Below are 23627 nucleotides of genomic sequence, written 5' to 3' on the forward strand. Positions count from 1 at the left end.
CCATGTGTGTTCCTTCCTTTCTTTCCATCAGTCCCAGATAATGCTGGCTGCTCTCCTCAAGTCCCCCTTGACTTGACACTATCCTTTCACTGTAACACCCAGGATTTAACGAAATACTCTCTGACTAGGGAAAAAAAGACGAGACTCACTGCTTTTATCATAAACAGCAGTAGGTAAAGGTATCCCACACCCAAAATGACCACAAAAGAAAATGCTCAAGAAAATACACACAAACGGAACATAAAACAAGACAGGAGTGACAGCTTAGCCACGGGGAGTGCGGGGGGAGGGGGGCATAAAAAGTGGGGAGAGTTCTAATCCATGGTTGGGGTGAACTTATTTCTAGACTGCTGGGAAAGTGATTAAGGCAACAGCCTAACGGGTTAGTGTCCAAAAAGAAAAATTAGACTAGTGTTTGCCCCTGAAGAATGTCTACTGTACTGCCACCATGTAAAGCAGTGAATCCTAAAGCAAGGTTCTGCCTGCATCGGTCTTCAGAACCCGGCCTCAGAAGCTGCATTTCAAATTAAGCAGTCCAATGGTTCTCAAACACACTCAAGTTTGAAAAACAACCGAATTCCACTACAGTTGCCTAGAAGGATGGGTCTGGACTCAGAGCATGACATCTCCTGGATCCTTCCCTGCCTTCGTTCAAACTGACTTAATGTCAGTGGCCTTTCCTCTGTGTTCCCACTCACCTTGACAGAACAATAGTCACACCATGCTTAACCATTCATTCTTCCAAGAGAAGCAAAAGGCCTCTTCTTTTTTTTTTTTTTTTTTAACCCTCATGGATAGAAAAAGTGGCTTGACACAGAGTAAGTACTACCTATTTAACAAAATAAGTTATTTTACTCTGTGCCTTACTTTAAAACACTAGGGGAAAAGGTCTGACTAAATGATCTTTAGTGACCTTAGTTATATTCTAGCATCTGTTTTATGCACTAGGGAACTATTTCTCAACCTATTTTTCATTACCACCCTTTTAAGGAACCTTTTTAGATTCGCTCCCCATTGTCCCCAAACCATGAAATTTTAGTATTACAGAAACAGGTTGTGTATTGCACAAACCATCATAATAGCTAAGTTTTTTTCATCACCTCCCCCTAAAAGAGCCAATTTTCAACAATAGCACCTCCTTGATAATGCATTCAATTGTATTTGGATATTCACAGTAACACTGTGATGACAGGCGGCCAGGCACAGTGGCTCATGCCTGTAATTCCAGTACTTTGGGAGGGCGAGGTGGGTGGATCGCGTGAGTTCCAGAGTTCAAGACCAGCCCTGGGGAACAGAGAAAAACCCTGTCTCTACAAAAAATACAACAATGAGCCGGGCATGGCAGCGTGCCCCTGCAGTCCCAGCTACTTGTGAGGTTAAGGTGTGAGGACTGCTTGAGCCCAGGAGGTCAAGGCTGCAGTGAGCAGTGATCGAGGCACTGCACTCCAGCCTGGGCAACAGAGCCAGAGTCTGTTTAAAGAACAACAATAAGGAAGACAAAAACAACGTGATGACAGGGGAGAATGTAACTCGAAAACGTAATTTTAACTTCTTTGACCAAATCAACGCATGGTTTGAGTTGACATGTGTTACTGACAACCTTTAAAATACCTTTATCAGTTCTCCACATAAACCTTCCCCAAACTGGGTATAGCATTCCTTTAAAATCCACACAGTATTATTGAGACAGACTGCATATGAAAAGTGTTTCTAAAGATTTTTAAAATCAGCAGTATGAGGCCTTCACACACATATTGACTTTAACCAGAAAGTGATATTGTTCATATCAGTTTAAACAATTAACTCTCCAGGTTGCCAACGATATTAGCATTCCACCCCAAAATCAGTGCGGTACTTAGGCAACCAGAAATGCCACACACGAGGTGGGGATGTAGCTCAGAGGTAAGAGTGTGTGCTTAGAAATGTACCAGGAAAAACACCATAGAGAATCTGTTGTATTTATGGGTAACAATAAAGCATCTGACTGTCATCGATACTGACATGAACAAGTCTCTGTTCAAGTCACACTCAAAAAGACGCTCAGAGCTGGGTGTGCCGGCTCACACCTGTAATCAGAGGGTGAGGTGGGAGGATCACAGTGACCCAGCCTATACAAAAAATAAAAATTAGCCGGGCATGGTGGCGCCTGCAGTCCTAGGTACTCAGAAGGCTGAGGTGGGAGGGCTGCTTGAGCTCAGGAGTTTGAGGCTGCAGTGAGCTTTGATCATGTCATGGCATTCCAGCCTGTGCAACAGGGCAAATCCCTGTTTCTTTAAAAATAAAAAACAAGTGTTGGCGAGGATGTGGAAACACTGGTATCCTCATACACTGCTGGTGAGAATGTAAAGTAATGCAGTGACTTTGGAAAAGTCTGGCAATTCCTCAAAAGGTTAAACACAGTAATCTTATGATCCAGAAATTCAACTAGTTATATATGCAAAAGAAATAAAAACCTAGGAGCACACAAAGAACTTTTTTTTTTTTTTTTTTTTTTTTTTGAGACGGAGTCTCGCTCTGCCGCCCAGGCTGAAGTGCAGTGGCGCGATCTCGGCTCACTGCAAGCTCCGCCTCCCGGGTTCACGCCATTCTCCTGCCTCAGCCTCCCGAGTAGCTGGGACTACAGGCACCCACCACCACGCCTGGCTAATTTTTTGTATTTTTAGTAGAGACGGGGTTTTATCGTGTTAGCCAGCATGGTCTCAATCTCCTGACCTCGTGGTCAGCCCGCCTTGGCCTCCCAAAGTGCTGGGATTACAGGCGTGAGCCACCACACCCGGCCAGAACTTTTACAGGAATATTCATAGCAGTATTATGGATAATAGCCAAAAAGTAGAAACAACCCAAATGTCCAACAACTGATGAACAGATGAACCAAATGTGGTATCAGTCATACAACGGAACGGTATCTGGCAATAAAGGAATGAAGTACTAAGACCTGCTACAACATAAATAAACCATAAAAACATTCTGCTAAGTGAAAAGGCCAGGCACAAAGGGCCACAGTGTGGCTGTATGATTCCACTTATAGGAAAGTCCACAGGGGGCAAATCCACACAGGCACAAAGCTCAGTGGTTTCCAGAGGACGGGGAAAAAAGTGAGTGGAGTGTGCTTGCTGAAGGGTTTAGAACATGAAAATGTTCTAAAATTGACTCTGGTCATGGCTACGCACTCTAAATATACTAAAACCACTGAACTGTAGACTTCAAGTGAGTTAACTGTACGGTTTGTGAATATCTCAATAAGCCGCGCCCCTCCCCCAAAAAAATCTGTGAAAAAATACAAGGGATACCAGAGAACGTGTTTGATGCTACAACAGGCATCAGTAAGAATTACCACGTCTTTTTTTTTTTTTTCCATTTTAAGTAACGCTCCAATGATACTATTCAAAATATAAATATAGTTTTCTATGCTCCTATTTTAACATATTGAATTCAGGTGAAACAGTAGTATATAAAAGCAAGGAACTGCTGGTAGTTATTCAAGATCTGTGTGCAAACAATTTTATGCCATAGCTCCTGATGGAATGGATCACTTTTAGAGATGACGAAGTTCAAACAAAATATATAATGTTTTGAAGAGTGTTCTATACCATAAATTTACTGAGAACAGGAAACATGTATGTACAACAACTGCTGTGTCAGGCACTATGACTCATGTTTTACATATACACTATAATCCTCCCATCAATCTTGTGAGGTATTATTGTCTTCATTTGAAATAGCTCAAAACCAAATATCCTCAAGACCAGAATAGTTCAATTAATTACCGTAAGTTTCAGTTTCTTGACCTGTAAAAGAAATAACAGTCCTACATACATCAGAGTTGTAAGAGCTAAATGAAATAAGGTATATTAAGTGCCTGATTAAACGGGTACTCGAATTTCAGGGTTTTCTTTTTTACCCCAGCTTTAGCAAAAACAGATAGAGCATTCAGAAGCTAGCAAAAGATCAACACTGTCAGGTTCCCCAGGATTCCCTTTAAGTTGTGGACAGAGCACTCACAGATCACTGTTGTGATCAAATAAAACTAACAGAGTTAATCTGGTTTAATGATATGCATTAGCATAATTATGGCAAATAATTAAATATATATAAATGGTAGGCAATGATTGACTATAACTATTATGACTTACGTAGCCAATGCGATTGTTTCAAGGGTCATTTGAGAGCCAAGGAGCGAACTGTTTTTAAAACCAGCAAGAGACACTGCAGCCATGACCCACAGGGGATGATGCAACCTTGTGCTTCTCCCCAGTGAGTGTTTTCAAAGAAGCCTTGGCTGGATGCTGAGAAACAACTCCAGCTGTACAGAGTACAAGTGAGGCTTAGGATGGAACACTTCTTTCCTCAGCACTGCAATCTGACAGGGCAGTCTAACCCAGAGAGAAAGCTGGCAGAAGGAGAAGGAAAATCAATCACACCCTGAGAGGCAGGGGCACTGGGGTGTGTGGTGGGGGTGGAGGTGGGAGAGGGTTAGAGATAATTGAGTGTGATGAACTACGAGGGCTGATGGAGGATAAATTGGCTGATGGAGCATCTTGAAGAATTAGGGGGCAGAATAAGCGTGCCAGATGGAAGGATGGCCAAAGGACATGTGGGAAGAGAGGGAGGGCGCAGAAAGGTAGGGCCACTACTATAGATACACATTTTGCAATGTTCACCAGGAACCCCTGCACACCATTTTGCTAAACAAATGCGGGTATAGGTTATGTGCATTTTTCATATAGAGCTCAACAGAAGTTTGACAACTGTAAGAGGCCTGACCTATGAAAGAAGTAATGCAGATAAAACGACAACAGCAGCATTTCAGAAGCCAGACTCTGAATACAGAATGATGTGAATCAAGTTCCAATGTACCAATTGTAAATCTAATAAAAAGGAAAACTCTCATCAGCCCTGTGGTAAAGAATGTCCCACATAGGAAATGAATACTCTCATACACTTGGTGGGGGTATAAACTCCAAGCTGGTGGGGGTTTAACCTCTATACATAGCAATTTGGCAGTATTCTCCTTCTCTTTATTGTAACTAAACTATTTTTTCTCCTAAGGAGAAAGTCCTTCCCTAGAGACCAGACTAATGGTGGCTTAGTCTTCCACTGGCCGTACAGGACTTCTTACTGCCACTCTGACCATGAATGAAAACATCTTTTGAGGCTCATGCAATCAAGCTCTAGTTCTCTGCTTCTCCCTGTTATTCACCAACCTACCCGTTTCTTTATAATAAGCTGTAATCTCCTTCTCTCCCTCCCACCATCAACCTAAATGGTTGTGAAATCCTTACTTAGAACTCATCTAACGCTGTATAGTTCCTTTTTATCTTCCATAAGTCAACCCCCATTGATATAACTTACTCTACATAAGCTAATCCAGAGATGCTGTCCCTGTGAGATCTCTCTTTTTTTTTTTTTTTTGGGTAGAGATGGGGTTTTGCCATATTGGCCAGGCTGGTCTTGAACTCCTGGGCTCAAGTGATCCGACTACCTCGGCTTCCCAAAGTGCTGGGATTACAGGTGTGAGCCACCGCGCCCGGCCTCCCTGTGAGATCTTCATATGCCCTGCTCTCAAATCCTCACCTCCTGTCTTTTATCTTACTATGTCGCATGTCATCCATATCCAAAATACCTATTCTGACTACACTGGAATCTCTAGTCCTTGTAATACTAATGTTTTCTTCCAATCTATTAGTTCCCTTCACCTATTAATTCTACCATATATTGACTGAGGACCTTCTTTGTACCAACCACTATACATTTCTCTACATATCCACCCTAGACCGTCCCCCTGCCACCATGATCAGTCACTTCAGTCGTTCTCCCCATGATTCCAGATTCTCCTGTACCCCACCAATCCTTCTTTCACGACTCCATGCAAAATCCCAACCCTGATGAACAATTACAGCATTTATATGTTCTCCTAGGCAGTTATCTGAGCACTAGAACAATGAAAACCAGTAGACTCACACATGTACACCGATACCACTATAAGCTATCTCCATCATCAACCAAGCTCCACAACCCCTCTCTCCTGTCCTCCTAGAGGCCACTCCAAACATTTGTCTCTCTTGAGCACATTTCCCCACCGCGCCTATTCCCTAAGCATTCTCACATGACTCTGCTGCCTTTATACATGTACACATGCACGCACGCTCACACGCACAGACACACACATGCACGCACACTCACACGCACACACACACGGGTACACGTGCACACACACGTACATGCACAGTCACACGCACGCACACACACAGAGAAAAACATTATTTTTCTCATCCGGGTGCAGTGGCTCACGCCTGTAATCACAGCACTTTCAGAGGCCGAGGCAAGAGGACCATTCGAGCCCAGGGGTTCGAGATCAGCCTAGGCAACATAGGGAGACCAGGTCTCTATTTAATTTCAGTTTTAAAAGAACGAACGAAAGAAAAAGAAACAGTATTTTTCACTAGGAACAAACTCAATATTTTGAAAACTTTTACTATGAAATAAGGGGGGAATAAACATGATTTTATCTTACTTGTTTGAACTGTATTTGGGATAATCAAATGTTTGGTAAGAAGTTTCTGTTTATAAAGATATTCCAGTTATCTTTGAAAAATGAATGACCAAAAATTATTGCCATTGTGTAAGTACTGTGCACTCTGAAGGTACTAATGCTAAAAAAAGAAAAAAATCGCCACTGTGCAAGCCCTAGAAAATAATGGATTTAGGATCTAGGCAATAACCATCAATGTCTGCTCACATCTCAGAGACAGCAGACATTATGTGACTACTTCCATCGCCATCCATTAAGAATTTGTATTCCCCCATTTTTGCAATCTACCCATCTGACAAAGGGCTAACATTCAGAATCTACAAACAACTTAAACAAATTTACAAGAAAAAAACAACCCCATCAAAAAGTGGGCAAGGGATATGAACAGACACTTCTCAAAAGAAGACCTTTATGCAGCCAACAGACACATGAAAAAATGCTCATCATCACTGGTCATCAGAGAAATGCAAACCAATACCACAATGAGATACCATCTCACACCAGCTTGGCTACCCAAGCCAGCAGCCGCAACCCGCCCTCGTCCCCTTCCACGCTTTGTTCTTTAGCTCTTCATAATAAATCTTGCTGCTGCTCACTCTTTGGGTCCACACCACCTTTAAGAGCTGTAATACTCACTGCAAGGGTCTGCGGCTTCGCTCCTTTAGTCAGCGAGACCACGAACCCACAGAAGGAACAAACTCTGGACGTGCCACCTTTAAGAGCTGTAACACTCACCATGAGGTCCGCGGCTTCATTCTTGAAGTCAGCGAGACCAAGAACCCAGCAGAAGGAATAAATTCTGACACCATACCATCTGACCCAGCGCTCCCATTACTGGGTATACACCCAAAGGATTATAAATCATGATACTATAAAGACACATGCACATGTATGTTTATTGCAGCACTATTCACAATAGCAAAGACTTGGAACCAACCCAAATGTCCATCAATAACAGACTGGATAAAGAAAATGTGACACATATACACCATGGAATACTATGCAGCCATAAAAAAGGATGAGTTCATGTCCTTTGCAGAGACATGGATGAAGATGGAAACCACCATTCTCAGTAAACTATCACAAAGACGGAAAACCAAACACCGCACGTTCTCACTCTTAGGCTGGAATTAAACAAGGAGAACACATGGACACAGGGTGGGGAACATTACACACAGGGGCCTGTCGGGGGGCGGGCGGGCTGGGGGAGGGTTAGCATTAGGAGAAGTACTTAATGTAAATGACAAGTTGATGGGTGCAGGAAACCAACATGGCACACGTATACCTATGTAACAAACCTGCACGTTCTGCACATGTATCCTAGAACTTAAAGTACAATTTAAAAAAAAAATTGTGTTCCCCCAACATAAATCTGAATTTGATCAAATTTAACCACCAATTTACAGGACATAGAGGGAACAGAAGAACATGTTAAATGATTCAATGGAGATAAAATCAGCAACTTCCAAGCTGGGAAAATCTACAGAAAAAGAGAAACGTGGTTTCTCCAAAACATAAACTGCAAGAAAAAGGGGAAAACTATAGAATAAAAAAGGACTGAGGCCCGGCGTGGTGGCTCACGCCTATAATCCCAACACTTTGGGAGGCTGAGGCGGGCGGATCACCTGAGGCCAGGAGTTTGAGACCAGTCTGGCCAATATGGTAAAATCCTGTCTCCACTAAAAATACAAAAATTAGCTGGGCGTGGTGGCACATGCCTGCAGTCCCAGCAGGGAGGCTGAAGCAGGAGAATCCCCTGAACTCGGGAGGCGGAGGTTGCAGTGAGCCGAAATCGCGCCACTGCACTCCAGCCTGGGAGACAGACAGAGACTCCGTCTCAAGGGGGGAAAAAAATTAAAAGAACAGAACCATTTACAACATATGGAGTTTATTTGAATGTGACTTTAAACAAATTGTAAAAAGTAGGGAGGACTACTATGGAAATATGAAATTTGACAACATTAAGGAATTCTGTTTCATCTTTTTATGTGTGATCATGTATTGCGGGTTTTTGTTTTTTTAAAGACCAGTGTCTTTTGGACAGACAAATGGATATATTCACGGATGAAATGATATGATGTCTGGCATTTGCTTCAAATAATCTGGGAAGGGGGGAAACAGGTAAAACAAGACTGGCCTTCCCTTGGAAACTGCTGAAGCTATATATATGATGGCTACCTGAGGGTTTATTTACTAATCCCTTAGCTTGATACATGGTTAAAAAGAAAATTCGTCTGTATTTCAGCCACCCAAAGCAGAATTCTGGGAAGGAGCACCGAAGCCTTTCCCACACTCCCACTTTGAACTACTCACCAGTTTCTGTGGATCTTATCTCTTTTCCTTTCTCTTTAACACCTCTTTTACGGCCCCTATTCTTTATTCCCACCGTCACCAGTCTAGTTCAGAGTCATCATCATCTCTCATTTAATTAAATGTTAACCTCCTATCTGGTTTATCTCTAGATTAGACCCTTGGTCTATCCGCCTAGACTAGAAACCAAGAGTCAAAACAGTTTCCAGTGTCTAGACTGCTGCTTCTCCTCTAAGACCCATCAACTCTGCCCAAGCTAATTCCTACACTTGCTTCTTCAACATTTAACTCAAGCTCTGCTGTCCTGGGAAGCCGTTCTCACTCCCAAGCCTCATTTAGATGTATTTGCTCTGTGTGCCCAAGGTATCCTTTTGCATAGTCCTATTCCTATCAGAGCCCACACAGTAGTTTAGTTGTCTTTAACTTATTTGACTTATTTGACTTCCTATACTCAGCATCTAAAACCGGACATGTTATAGGCCCTCAATAAATATGTACTGAAAGTAAGAATTACAAAGCACAAGAAAACATGAGACCAAATAGGTCCAGAACAGAAGGCAGATTGACGGCTCGAAGCACACTTGTTCTTACACCAAAAATCATTCCTGTGTTCACATACATGCGATTAAGATCCTCTTCCTCACATACTAGACGCAATTTATAACCTCTGAAGACCGTACCACACTACACTTGGACTCTAAAAGGAGAAGCAACCACATTCATCTTTCCCAACAAATTTACTAAACAAAATAACAAACCATAAGTAGTGAGACGAAAACAAGCACAAGACACTTTCTTAGCATTTTTTATAAGGCAAGTAAATGCACAGTTAACATAAAAGCCAAGCTTCCAGAATAGACACTGTAAAGAAATAAGCCTGAATTTTAGATATTAGATTCTATCAATCTGAAACGCAAGGACTCCGCCTTGTCTTCAACCTCTTGTCTGGAAAAACACCTAGTAAAAAGCAAGCAATAAATATTTCTTACATTAATGTCTAGGGCAAAAACATGGCTTTGAAAGTAACCATGGAGAAGACCGATCACAATTCAGAGGAGCCACCCAGAGGGAGACAACAATATCACCGTTGCCCGTGCCCTACACACGGCCTGTGTCCTTGTATACTGGTTCTTGCTGGAGAGAGGGACACTGATCCTCCCTTTCATCGACAACACACAGCTACAGGTGCATTTCCAGACGGGGACGGGTGAGCACTCAGACATCATCGCCTTCCATTCCTGAGTGTACTCTGGCCATCGGGTGATCATGAACAGCCATGAGTGTGAGCCTGGAAACGTGAGGAGACATCCAACAATATGCCCTTTGAGGACGGCAGAGTATTTGAGCTCCACATCACGGTGCTGGACGATGAATACCAGGCAATGCTAAATGGCATCACTGTTACAGCTTTGCCCATCGACTCCGGCCAGGGTCTGTGAAGGTGGCCCAAGTGTGGAGAGATGTCTCAAGGTGTGTCTGCGACTGAGGGAGATGCCCACACTCCCCACTGTGGAGGAATCCCTTTTTCTACATGACCATGGGATTCCCAGAGCCCGCTAACCGAGTAATCCCGTAATCCCTACTCGCTCCAACTCTTAGACTTGGTCACTAAAACTTTACCAAACTTAAAAAAAAAAAAAAAAGTAACCATGGCTGGGTGGGGTGGCCCAAACCTGTAATCCCAGCACTTGGGGAGGCTGAGGGAGGAGGATTGCTTGAACCCAGGAGCTCAAGACCAGCCTGGTAGGTAACAATTATCTTCTCAAAGTTCATTTAATTCCTTAGCATATTCTGATACCATAATACAAAAATATTTTAAGATGTGCTGACAATGACAAGATCTCAAGAGCTATAGGTTCTGAATAGAAGGTGCACAGTGACGAAAAACAAAAAAACAGTGGAAAAGATTAAGGTGGAAAAGGCAAAGTATTGTTTATGCATAGTGAGGCTTTAAAACAGTGCTAAATGGGCTTCCGGTTCAGTGTGTGAGACACTGAGGAGTTTGGAAGTCCGACTTAACAAGTAACAAGGTAAACACACTGAAGACACAAGTCTTCTTAGATTCCTCAAAGAGATGAGGTCACAGGGCAAATCACAATGCCAAAACCTGGAGACAGCGGGGAATACAGAGTATCACAACTGACCAGAGAAGAAACCTGCAAGGGAACCAGTGCCTCAGTGTGAACAAATCTGAGAGCTAAAAACTCCAGGGGAACCCACTCATGGTGTACAGGGGGCAGTTCTTCTAAGATTTACCTCCGGAGTTCTACCAGGTTATCATGGTGAATATCAGAGAAAAATCCTCTCTTGCCAGAAGGAGGAGATCATCCTGGAAAGGAGCCATTCTGAAACAGGCCAGAGCACTTAATTTTTTTTTTCTTTTTTGAGATGGAGTCTCGCTCAGTGGCCCAGACTGGAGTGCAGTGGCACGATCTTGGCTTACTGCAGCTTCCACCTCCTGGTTTCAAGCCTCCCAAGTAACTGGGACTACAGGCGCGTGCCACCACACACGGCTAATTTTTTTGTATTTTTAGTAGAGATGGGGTTTTATCAGAGCCTAACTGACCCAGTGGAAGGGAATTCCCAACTCCAGTCTGCTCTAGCCATCTTGTCCCACGAGGGGTGGGGGGATAACTGAGATGCATGTGTGAAGTTCACCATCCGGAGGCAGGCGCTCACTAAAAGGCTGAGATCTAATCCCAAGACTAAAGAACGCTTCCCCCTTTCCCACCCCTCACCACCACATTGCTAAAGGCCTACTTCACCCAGTACATCCTGTCCAACTACCAAGAAAAACTGCAAGGCACACTAAAAGGCAAAAAATAGCGTGAAGAGACAGAACAAGCATCAAACCAGACTCATCGAAACCAGACTGAGAGAGGGCAGGGAAGTGGAATTATGAGGCGGGAAACTGAAACCAACTCTGATTAACATGAAGGACTCTAACGGAGAAAGTAGGCAGCTTGCAGGAACAGGTGGGCAGTATGAGCAGGGAGATGGGAATTCTAAGAAAAAATGAAAAGAGCCACAGCGCAAAGCATCATGACAGAAACGAAGAATGCCACTGATGGGCTCATTAGGAGACTGGACACCACCGAAAAAAGAATCTCTCAGCTTAAGGATGTATCAATACAAACTGAAAACCAAAGGAAAACAATGACAAAAAAGCAGAAGATAATACCCAAGAACTCTGGGACAGTTACCAAAGGTGTAATATAAACACAATGAAAATACCAAGAGGAAAAGAAAGGAAGAGAAGAAATATTTGAAACGACTGAAAATGTATCCAAATTAATGTCAAGACACCAAACCACAGATCTAAGGAAGTTCAGAGAACACCAAGCACAATACATGCTCAAAAAACTACTCTAAGGCCAGGCGCGGTGGCTCATGCCTGTAATCCCAGCACTTTGGGAGGCTGAGGCAGGCAGATCACTTGAGGTCAGGAGTTCAAGACCAGCCTGGCTGACACAGTGAAACTCTGTCTCTACTAAAAGTACAAAAAATGAGCCAGGCATGGTGGCGTGTGCCTGTAATCCCAGCTACTCAGGGGATTGAGGCAGGAGAACTGCTTGAACCCAGGAGGTGGAGGTCGCAGTGAGCTAAGATTGTGCCACTGCACTCCAGCCTATGCCACAGAGTGAGACTCCGTCTCAAAACAAAAACAAGAGCAAAAACAAAACAAAACTATTCTAAACATGTCATATTCAAACTACAGAAAAATACACATAAAGAAAAGAAAGAAAACATCCTGCAAGAAGCCAAAGGGGGAAAAAAAACACCTTTTCTACAGAGGATAAGGATTACAATATATCTGACTTCTCGGAAACCAGGCAAGCAAGACAAGAGTGGAGTCAAATAAAGTGATGAGAGAAAAAACCCACCAACCTAGAATTCTGTACCCTGACAAAGTATCCTTGTGTAGTGGAAGAGAATAAAGACTTTCTGAAACAACAATCGAGATATGTAGACCTGCCTTGTAAGAAATTTTAAAAAAAAAATTTTTTTTTTAAGTAGGGATGGGGTTTTATCAGAGCCTAACACCCAGTGCAAGACGGAGGGAGTCTCGCTCTGTCGCCCAGGCTGGAGTGGAATGGTGCGATCTCGGCTCACTGCAACCTCCACCTCCTGGGTTCAAGCAATTATCCTGCCTCAGCCTCCTGAGTAGCTGGGATTACAGGCACCTCTCACCACGACTGGCTAATTTTTTTGTATTTTTAGTAGAGACGGTGTTTCACTATGTTGGCCAGGCTGGTCCAAACTCCTGACCTTGTGATCCACCACCTCGGCCTCCCAAAGTGCTGGGATTACAGGCGTGAGCCGCCGTGCCCAGCCAAAGAAAAATCTTGAGAGAATGGAAATGATATAGGTCAGAAACTCCGATCCACACAAAGAAAAAGCATTGGAGAATGAATGAGGTTGAAATAAAAACTTAAAAAAAAAATTCTTAGGCCAGGAGCGGTGGCTCAAGCCTATAATCCCAGCACTTTGGGAGGCCGAGACGGGCGGATCACGAGCTCAGGAGATCGAGACCATCCTGGCTAACACGGTGAAACCCCATCTCTAATAAAAAATACAAAAAACTAGCCGGGCGAGGTGGCAGGCGCCTGTAGTCCCAGCTACTCGGGAGGCTGAGGCAGGAGAATGGCATGAACCCGGGAGGCGGAGCTTGCAGTGAGCTGAGATCCCACCACTGCACTCCAGGCCGGGCGACAGAGCGAGACTCCTTGTCTCAAAAAAAAAAAAAAAAACCTTAGCTAATGGGTGTGTTCAAAATAGTAACGGCAACAATGTATTTTATTATATACACTGATGTGTACTTATACATATATCTAAGTGAAATGACGGGCAGCAACAATACAGGAATGGGAGGAAAGAATTAGGACTATCATTATTATAAGGTCCTCACAATACCTATCGATGCGGGTAAGGGACAGGAGCAATAGAAGTTATGTAATCTCTGTACCTTCCTTTCCATTTTTGCTGCAAATCTAAAACTTTTCTAGAAACTAAAGTTTATTGAAGATAATAATAAAGTGATAAATGCATGTGGATAAACATTAAAGTGATAAAAGTGTCAATAAGATGAGCAGAAAAGCCCTAAATCAAAACACTGAAGTATAACTTTACTGTTTTATCATCCCATATCATAACCTTATTTTTTTTTTCAAATACAAAGTTACATTTATTTTCAATAATGAAAACAACACAACAAAGTGGAGTCAATCCACTAATTTTTATGATTTAACACAACGGCTGGGACAAACTATGCTCAATAAATAACACATAAACCAAGTAATATTATTCTTGAGACTCCTTAGGGTTGCGTGCAACTGTTTTAAACAAAATTGAGTGAGTGGTGGGTAAAGAAAGACATCCTGCAGACTTGACTGAGAAGGGTTCCAAGTAAAGAACAGCCAAGGAACAGGGTCCCCAAATACTAAGTTAGCAAAATGAATATGGTGTTTTCAAAGCAGTCTAGAAATCAGAGCTTACTGAGAGAAATGACAAGGGTCTGGGGATAATCCATGTTTAAGGCCTAATAATTAAATCTTCCCCTATTTCTGAATTCTTTATTTGGAATCTATCACAATCTAAAGGAGCTTCTGCCAAAGGGTAGGAGATTACGTATGCTGCCTGAAATGGCCTATGCCCCCCCTAAACTTCCTCTGACTTTGTCACTAATACATCAACGGTTCCATTCCAACAAAGGATTACTGCTATGTACACCTCCTCTTCTCTGGTTTAAATTCTCCTTTCATAAATATTGATACTTGCTCAAGGAGAGCTGTAAATACATCCAATTTCTTTTCTTTTTATCCCCCGCTCTACAACTCTGCTTGGCTACAAAATCTAGGACTCACAGAGCAACAGCAGCAATGGCCAGAAGATAAGGGCCAGTTTCAATGCAAGAACTCTCTAAAGTTCAATGGCCACAATTGTTTTTAACCACCTCATCTGCCATGACTTTTTTTCTTTTCTCATTATCTTGCCAATTATTTCTTTCGAAACTCAATCCTCTGAGCTACATTCTGAGCACCAAATTTTTTGACCAGTGCCTCTCTGCTATCCTCGTCATCTTTTTGCAAATCTATGTCATCTTGTTGGGACCAAATGGGTTATCCATCAGCTCTGACCGGATGCTAGGAGGGAGGAAGCAGCCTTCAGCTCACCACCATTGCTTAGGAAGGCCTGTGTAACTGTCGATAGATCCAAGTTACACTTCTCCATTAACTGCAGAATGATCATAATGGCAGCTCCCACCTCCGGTGGAGAAACTTTCTTCCTCTTCCTGTTTCTGAGTCTTCCTCAGGCGTGGGGGATCATCATCACACATTGTTCAGTGTATTTCAGAATCAGGGCTCTCATCCACCACCACCTCCTCCAACTCCCGGGTGGCTTCTGCAAGCATCTTTTCCACCGCTCCTTCGCTCTCCTGGATTTCTTCCTTCACAGGTTCTTCCTTCAGGCCAATCTCGAGTTCTCTCTCTCTGCAGTTGCAGTTATCCGCGGCCCGGCGGCCCGCTCGGGTCTTCCGCTGGAGCTTCCGGGAGGAGGCGCGCCCCGGGCGCCCCCTGGCAAGCGCTGGTGCTCCTGGCCCCGCCACCAGGGCTGCGTGGGCGAGCTCTCCACAAGGGCTGCTGGGGATAGAGCTGGCGAGCAGGCGTTTTCCCTCACGTTGGTCAGGACGGCCAGGTCATCCGCATCAGGCTTTGCCTCCCAGTAGTGTCCCTTGAGGCGAGGCGGGGCCCAGCCAACAGGCTCCAGCTCCAGCCTCTCGCTGCGCTGCGCTCCACCAGTCTAGGATGCACCCTGTGGAGATGAAGTGGCCCAAGGCTTCCACCCGCGCCTCCCAGGCTCCTGGACCGACTGTGCGGCCACCCTGCAGGATGAGCTCGGCCGGGCTGGGCCCCACGTGGAAGGACACGGAGCTGCCCTCCTCCCTCTCTCCAACAGAGTCCAGGAATAGATGGGTCCACTGGGATCTCTGCCCAAATCCATCGCCTCTGCCATGTCTGATGCCGGGCACCAGAGGAGCTGCCCCTCACCAGTGCCTGGCACACAGCGAGAGTGACCTAACCTCATTTTTATATAGCTCATCTGGAGACCAGAAAGACTAAATAATACTTAGTTACATGGTTGCACAGCTCACAGCTAATTATAACAGAAGCAAAACTATTAGGAAAGTGTATGTGGAAGGATGCAAGTAAAAGGGAGTTGGTTTCTGACATGAGGCGCAATAGAAACCTCCCTCTCCCAGTATCGAACTGTGGGGCAACTACAGTTCCAGGCAAAGACATAGACAGCTCAAGAGTACAAAAATGAACCACTAGGCTACCGCGCAGGGCAGGAACACACAGGCTTGAGGATGCACAATTACTGGGACTAGACAAAAGTATATCCCATACATTAGCCTGGGAAGGACAAGACAGACTGCATATGGTATGAATCCACTTATTTTCCAGGACAGACAAATTTATCTGTAGTGAGAGTAATCAGATCAGCCACTGCCTGGGGCAGGGTATGTGTGGTGGGCCAGATTTGACTGCACAGGCCATGAGAGAACTTTCTTGGGGAATGAAAATGATTTATATTTTTTTTGGGGGGGGTGGTTATACACTTGTATACAGTTGTCAAAACTCAACTGTATACTTAAAATCTGTGTAATTAATTGTATACAAATTATACCTCAAATATTATCGGTTTTTGTGTGTGTGTGTTTTTTTTAAGGATAAGAAGTATAGTATGTTCTATCAAGATGCTTCTCAAAACCAGAAAATTTTAAATTGAGGGCCGGGCACAGTGACTCTCACCTGTAATATCAGCACTTCTGTAGGCCGAGTCAGGTCGATGACTTGAAGTCAGGAGTTCAGGACCAGCCTGACCAATCAGAGTCAGGTGAAATCCTGTCTCTACTAAAAATACAAAAAATTAGCTGGGCGTGGTGGCACGTGTCTATAGTCTCAGCTACTAGGGAGGCTGAGGCATGAGAATCCCTTGAACCCGGGAGGCAGAGGTTGTAGTGAGCCAAGATCACGCTACTGTACTCCAGCCTGGGTGAAAAACAAGGGTCTGTCTCAAAAAAATACTAAAATAAAATAAGAGGCCAGGCTGGGTGTTGTGGAATGCTGCCTATAGTCCCAGCTACTCATGTGAATAGCTTGAGGCCAGGAGTTGGAGGGCAGCCTGGGGCAACATAGCGAGATCCCGTATCAATTAAAAAAAATGTTTTTTCAGGCCACAAGCAGTAAACAGTAGTAAACTCCACTATATGGAAATCTCAGCTATCCAGAAGATCCGCTTCCAAGTAAATTCCAGAGAGCCACAATTTTACTTTTCATCCTAAGCAGAAATAGTAGCAATAACACTTTTAACCTAATTATTTTTTCCTCCCTTTTTACAAGTCTTGTCAAAACTAGACAGTGATTAATATTACTTTCACTAAGTACAGCTTTTTAAGTTGTTATAAAGATAGTGCCAGTCAATGGTTGTGGTAGGCCTACATTTAAATTTATCTAAATGCCATTTCTATTCAGATGCCTACAACAGAAACTTGGGAAACACATGGAGTAAAGCCAATCGAAAAATAAGTTTCTTCAAGAACTAGCAAGGGTAAAACATCTACCACTATATGTGATAAAGTTAAATTCTTAAAAGACTTTTTTTAAGTCCCTTTGTCGTAAAAAAAAAAAACCAACCTGAATCTGACAACAATATCAGTGTGATATACGTATCAAGAGACTTTAAAAAGATTCATACCGTGACACTTTTAAGGAGTTACTATATGGATATAATCATAAATGCGCACATTTGGTATCCAATGGTGCTTTATTTATTTAAAAAGAAAACAAGTAGGCCGGGTGTGGTGGCTCACGCCTGTAATCCCAGCACTTTGGGAGGCCGGGCTGGGTGGATCATGAGGTAAGGAGTTCGAGACCAGCCTGGCCAACACAGTGAAACCCTGTCTCTATTAAAATTACAAAAATTACCTGGGCGTGGTGGTGGGCACCTGTAATCCCAGCTACCAGGGAGGCTGAGGCACAAGAATTGCTTGAACCCACCAAGACGGTGCCACTGTACTCTAGTCTGGGCCACCAGAGCAAGACTCTGTCTCAAAATAACAATATAATAATAATAGTATGATCAAGATTTGAACCCCCATAGCCTAGATTGTGGGACCAAAATCCTAACCAACATATCCTATTTGGTTTTACCCATTTTATCATTCAGAGCATTAATGAGGAGGATGCAATTTGTCAATATCTGAGGGCAAAGGAAACAAATACAAAAAAAGGTCAGCGACAATAAAGGTACAGAAAAAAAAAACACTAAAAGTAGATATATATTCCATCTTCTTGACTCACAAAGCAAAAAGAAATTCGAAATTCCATATTAGTAATCATTTTAAGGAAGTGATAAATATAAATCACTGCTCCTTTCTTCATGTCTCTAGCTTACCTTTTAACTCTATATATGTCAACAGATTTTATAAGAGATCTGTCACTATTTAGAGAGTCATATTCAAAGGTTCCCTTTAAGTTACCTCACTAAGCAAGGCACCCAACTCCCTTCACATTGACTGCTGACTTCATGTTGTCACCATTTTATTCTAACACAAAAATAGGAAGGGCCTGGAAACATTAATGACAATCCTGAAAACAGTTTCTTCCCAGAAATCATGACTGTACTGGGAAACCTGGATCTCTGGATTTGGTGATGAGCCCTCAAATCTCCAATGAACAAAAAATTAAGTCTAAGAGGAAGGTGTGTTCCAGCAGATGCTACACAATGGACCAACGGATGGACGGATTGATGGACTGATGAACTGATGAACAAACAACAGAGAGATAAAAGTCTCAAATTATTTGTAGATGAAAGTAAAGAACAGATAAACCGAAATTGCTGAAACCAATTTCTGACCCACTTAGAAACACAAACCTTCCATTTCATGACGATAGCCTAAGGCAAAAGAAAGAATAAGTGCTGGTCCACCCAGGCCCAGACTTGGGTTTTCCTGACTGTCGGAGGCTTCCCTACACTACTTTAAGACATCTCCCCATTTTATCCTATGCATGGTGTAAATACCAACTGTAAAAGGCACAGTAACTTAAATGAACTATTAAAAAACAGTAGACCAGACATCGTGGCTCACGCCTGTAATCCCAGCACTTTGGGAGGCCAAGGCAGGAAGATCGCTTGAGCCCAGGAGTTTGAGACCAGTTTGGGCAACATGGCGAAACTTCATCTCTACAAAAAAATACAAAATTTAGCCAGGCAAGGTGGCGCACCCCCATCTGTGATCCCAGCTACTTGGGAAGCTAAGGTGGAAGGATGGCTTGAGCCTGGGAGGTAGAGGTTGCAGTGAACTGAGATTGTGCCACTGCATTCCAGCCTGGGCGACAGAGACCCTGTCTCAAGAAGAAAGAAGAAGAACAAAGAAGAAGAAGAGAAACTTCGTTTCAGTTGAAAAAATAAAGAAAAGTCAATAACGGAGACTACAAACCATATGTCTGTTAACAGGTAAGGTTCATATTCATTCATGTAGTAACTTTATAGTACCTGCCGCTAGGCACTGAAGGCACCAACACGAATGCCTTCTAAGTGAATTAACCATTCATCTTACACATATTCCTATGCCCCAAGTAAGAGACAATTTAGTAAAAATGTACATCATATATTTTACACTGTCTAAAATTGATTCTCACTTTATAAACCACACCTCAGAAATTAATCACTGGAGACAAATAGATGCCTTAAACTTGTAAGCATGCCCCCAACAGGCACACCACTAAGAAAGGCTCAAGATAAATCACACACAGGCTTTGGGGGGTATTGGCTATAATCCACTCCCACTGTCCCCAACGCCTCACCCCAACCATTTTTCTCCCGTCCTAGAGAGCATGTGAAAATGTGAGTGAGAATATTACAAAAATAGCTTTGCATCTACTCTAACTTTTTTAGGTATATAATTTGCCAACTTAGGGAATTCACAATCAGTAATAAAGTACCTGCAATACACTTTAAAACTCTGTCAATACTGAGAATCTCTGTCTCCTAGGGATCTAGAGTGATTAATAATCCTCCTTCTGCCGGGTGTGGTGGCTCACACCTGTAATCCCAGCACTTTGGGAGGCCAAGGCGGGCGGATCACGAGGTCAGGAGATCGAGACCATCCTGGCTAACACGGTGAAACCCCGTCTCTGCTAAAAATACAAAAAATTAGCCAGGTGTGGTGGCAGGTGCCTGTAGTCCCAGCTACTCAGGAGGCTGAGGCAGGAGAATGGTGTGAACCTGGGAGTAGTAGTTTGCAGTGAGCAGAGATGGCACCACTGCACTGCAGCCTGGGCAACAGAGCGAGGCTCCGTCTCAAAAATTAATAATAATAATCCTCCTTCTACATGCACATGAAATTTGGACTATCTTTAGACCACATATCTAGCTTACAGAACAGTTTGGCGAGCAGGCCCAAAATGCCATACTGACTACCAAATGAAAGACGACAGGTAGAGTCCTGCAGTGAAGGACTCTCTACCTCTTGTCCCTGATGCTAAGATCCCCAGGTCTGAACAATGTTAATGGAGTCCGCAAGCCAGGCAGCAGCAGAAATAGTGAGCTTAAGGAAGTGAGGTAATCACGGCCAAGACACAGCAATACACTAAGAACGTGCCTCAAAACAATTAAAAGCAATTGAAATGGACTGACTCCAGATCTTATAGGGTATATGCTTGGAAACAAAGAAATCCTGCAAAGGAGTATGTCGTGCCCTCTGATGCTGTCAGTACCCTGTTTTCCTCCACACTCTCCAAGGTTAGAACCATCAACCTGCTTTCTTCACTCTCCTCTGTGCTTTCCCCACAAAAATACTTTTCTGATACTACTCCCCTTATGGGAGGTTCATACCCTCATCCACCACCAGCCTCTCCACTGACTCCAGGGAGACCAAACGCTCTGCAAAAGAGTATTCCCAACAAGGCCAAAGAAAGGCGTGTGCGCCCCAAGAGAGGGTGCAGGAGGGGGCCAGGCACTCTCAACCTCAGACCAGTTTTAAAGAGGATGTCAGGCATCTCCTGAGGAAAACTTAACTATGTCTAATCAGAAGTCCGACTGCAGCCTAGCTGCAAAAAAAGCAGCATCATCATCCTCAAAGAACAGAATGTGGAGGCACAGATACACAGACTGGTCGCACCCACACTGCCACGAGAAAGGAAAGGCTCTGCACGATGCCTCCCAAGGAGGTGGTCATGGTTCCATCCCCCTCACCCAGAAGGCCGCCCGCCACCTGTCTCCACACAAAGACACAATACGAGGCGGATGGAGACTCAAGAATGGCTTCAAAGAGCTTTCCAGGCAGGCTGAGGGACAGTTTCCTCAAACTCCGAAGTCCTAATTTTCCTTCAGCAGAGTCTCTGGAAAGGGGGTTCTCTACCTGGTCTCTGACCCCATAGCAACACCTGCCATCACTTACCTCTGGTGAAGGTAGGAGGGCAGAAACAGCCCTCATCTCTCCCCACAATGTGAAAATCAGCAAATGCTACCGAATTAGGAGCTGGGAGCCAAAGGCCTCTTTAGCCCTAAGAATGGGAGCCAAGCCAAACCCAGGCCTGCTTCGGGCACACAAAGTAGTTAAGAGTGTGGGGGTGGGGCAGGGAATGAACAAGGAAAGAAGAGCTAGAAACTGAAAATGACACGCAACTCTAAGCAGCAGGGTGACTTTACCAACGGGACTGAATCACGTTATCAGGAATCAATGGTGCCAATTTCTATTACTGTATTTTGGGGAACCAGACTCAACAAACAGAAATGACCCTTCCCCAGTCTTTTCTAGTTATAATAAACAGAACTGCAGCCACAGCTACGGATCATTGTTTATTTAACATGCAGAAGAAATAAGGGAAGTTTTGAGAATATTAGCCATGACACTACAGAATACTGGCCATTAGAATATTTTAGAAAGTTACTAGTACGTGACTTTGAGATTACACATTTCACTATGAAGTTACATCCTAAGGAAAGAGTCATGTATACACTTACACAGAGGCGTCCATTTAAGATTGGAAAAAACCTTGATGTCCGACAACAGGCAATAAATGACAGCATGGCCATATCCGAATTACAGTGACATTAGATCTACATATTAACATGAAAAACATTTATTATATATTACCTTTAAAAAGCCATAAAAATGTATATCATATATTGATATATTTTACATGTATCTGTATGTATACATGGGTAGACCTATATAGGCTCGAGGTAATTATAATTATTTTCTTCTTTTTGCTTATCTCAATTTCCTAAAATGTTTACAATAATTTTTTTGAAAGAGAAAGGTGCTGTTTTAAATTTTGACATTTATGTAAAATATTTTAATAAAAAACAAAAACAAGGACCAAGGTGCCAAGGGTATGGACTTTACTAGATAAATGGTAAGATAGGTCCCATATTAAGGACCTGCCTAACCCAAGTCTTGAGTTCTTCCCATCGTGTATCTTATATCTAACATTTCCAAGTCTATCCGACCCAGCCTGATAATTACTTTCAGTGAAACCCAGCTTGCACATCCCAGGTCCATTACATCACATTCTTGCACTCAAGGGAGGCCCAGATGGATCTTTCACACTGGATTGGACAGCAGGAACTGATGGACTCGTTCCAAAGTGCTAAGCCACCATCTGCAGCCTTCTGTTAATTTTCTCCATCTCATCTGTCCCATTCCCAATTCTTTTTACATACCCATTGCACAAGTAATCAAGATTTGCCCTCCAGGTGTCTCTTCCCATAAGGCAGGTAAAAATATAATATTAAATTAAATTATTTTCAACTAAAGCAATGCCTTCACATGACTCTCTCAATCCAAAAACATTACTCTGTGCCTAATGCTAAAGGCCATGCAAAGTACTAAAAGAGCATAATATAATACACGGTCAGTCGTGACAAAGAACTTAAGAATCCAACTGATAAAACAGAACTCGTAAATGTGAAAAACTTGGGCTTCCTATTAACTGCTAGGCTTGGCTCTACTGGTTCTAATCCCAATTCAACTCACTACCTATTATATGACCTTAGGCAACATCCTCATCTGTAAAACTATGAGTTAAACTTAAATTATCTCTAACATCCTTTCCAGCTTTTACCTTCCATAGCTCTAGGAACAATGAATCAGAGAAAAGAAAGACAAATGTGGGCTTCTAGAAAGTGTTATAAATTACTCATGCAGAGAAAACCACCAAGTGAATCTGGCAAGGAAAAAAAATTTCTAGTCAATTAAAGCTTGTTTTGGCCGGGTTTGGTGGCTCATGCCTGTAATCCCAGCACTTTGGGAAGAAGAGGCGGGCGGATCACGAGGCCAGGAGTTCGAGACCATCCTGGCCAACATAGTGAAACCGCATCTCTGCTAAAAATACAAAAATTATTTGGGTGTGGTGGCATGCATCTGTAGGCCCAGCTACTCGGGAGGCTGAGGCAGGAGAATCGTTTGAATTTGGGAGGTGGAGGCCACAGTGAGCCGAGACTGTGCCACTGTACTCCAGCCTGGGCCACAGAGCAAGAATCTGCCAAAAAAAAAAAAAGAGGCTTGTTTTTATTATACAAATGGGGGGTCAGAAAGTAAATGAAAGAAAAGTATACCATTCTCCTCCCATTAGAAAAATCCTGACAAGGCTTACGCTATGTAAACAAATCTACTAGTAAAGGGGGGCAGTGACAACAAAAAAAGTAGTGAACGGGGCTAGGCGCAGTAGTTCACGCCTGTAATCCCAGCACTTTGGGAGGCCGAGGCGGGCAG

General features: G+C 43.3%; 1 protein-coding gene and 1 long non-coding RNA gene across 12 annotated transcripts in view; both read right to left on the reverse strand.

Annotated features, from left to right (window-relative positions):
• Window positions 1-23627, reverse strand: part of CECR2 (CECR2 histone acetyl-lysine reader) — a 197764-nt gene that overhangs the window by 127465 nt on the left and 46672 nt on the right. The window lies entirely within an intron of this gene.
• LOC144331961 (uncharacterized) lies at window positions 5583-11376 on the reverse strand. The gene is made up of 2 exons (XR_013399618.1): window positions 11286-11376; window positions 5583-8332 (listed from the first exon to the last, which is right to left on the reverse strand). It is a non-coding gene; the product is annotated as an uncharacterized LOC144331961 (long non-coding RNA).

This window comes from Macaca mulatta, chromosome 10 (assembly GCF_049350105.2).
Source record: "Macaca mulatta isolate MMU2019108-1 chromosome 10, T2T-MMU8v2.0, whole genome shotgun sequence".
Lineage (NCBI taxonomy): Eukaryota > Metazoa > Chordata > Mammalia > Primates > Cercopithecidae > Macaca > Macaca mulatta.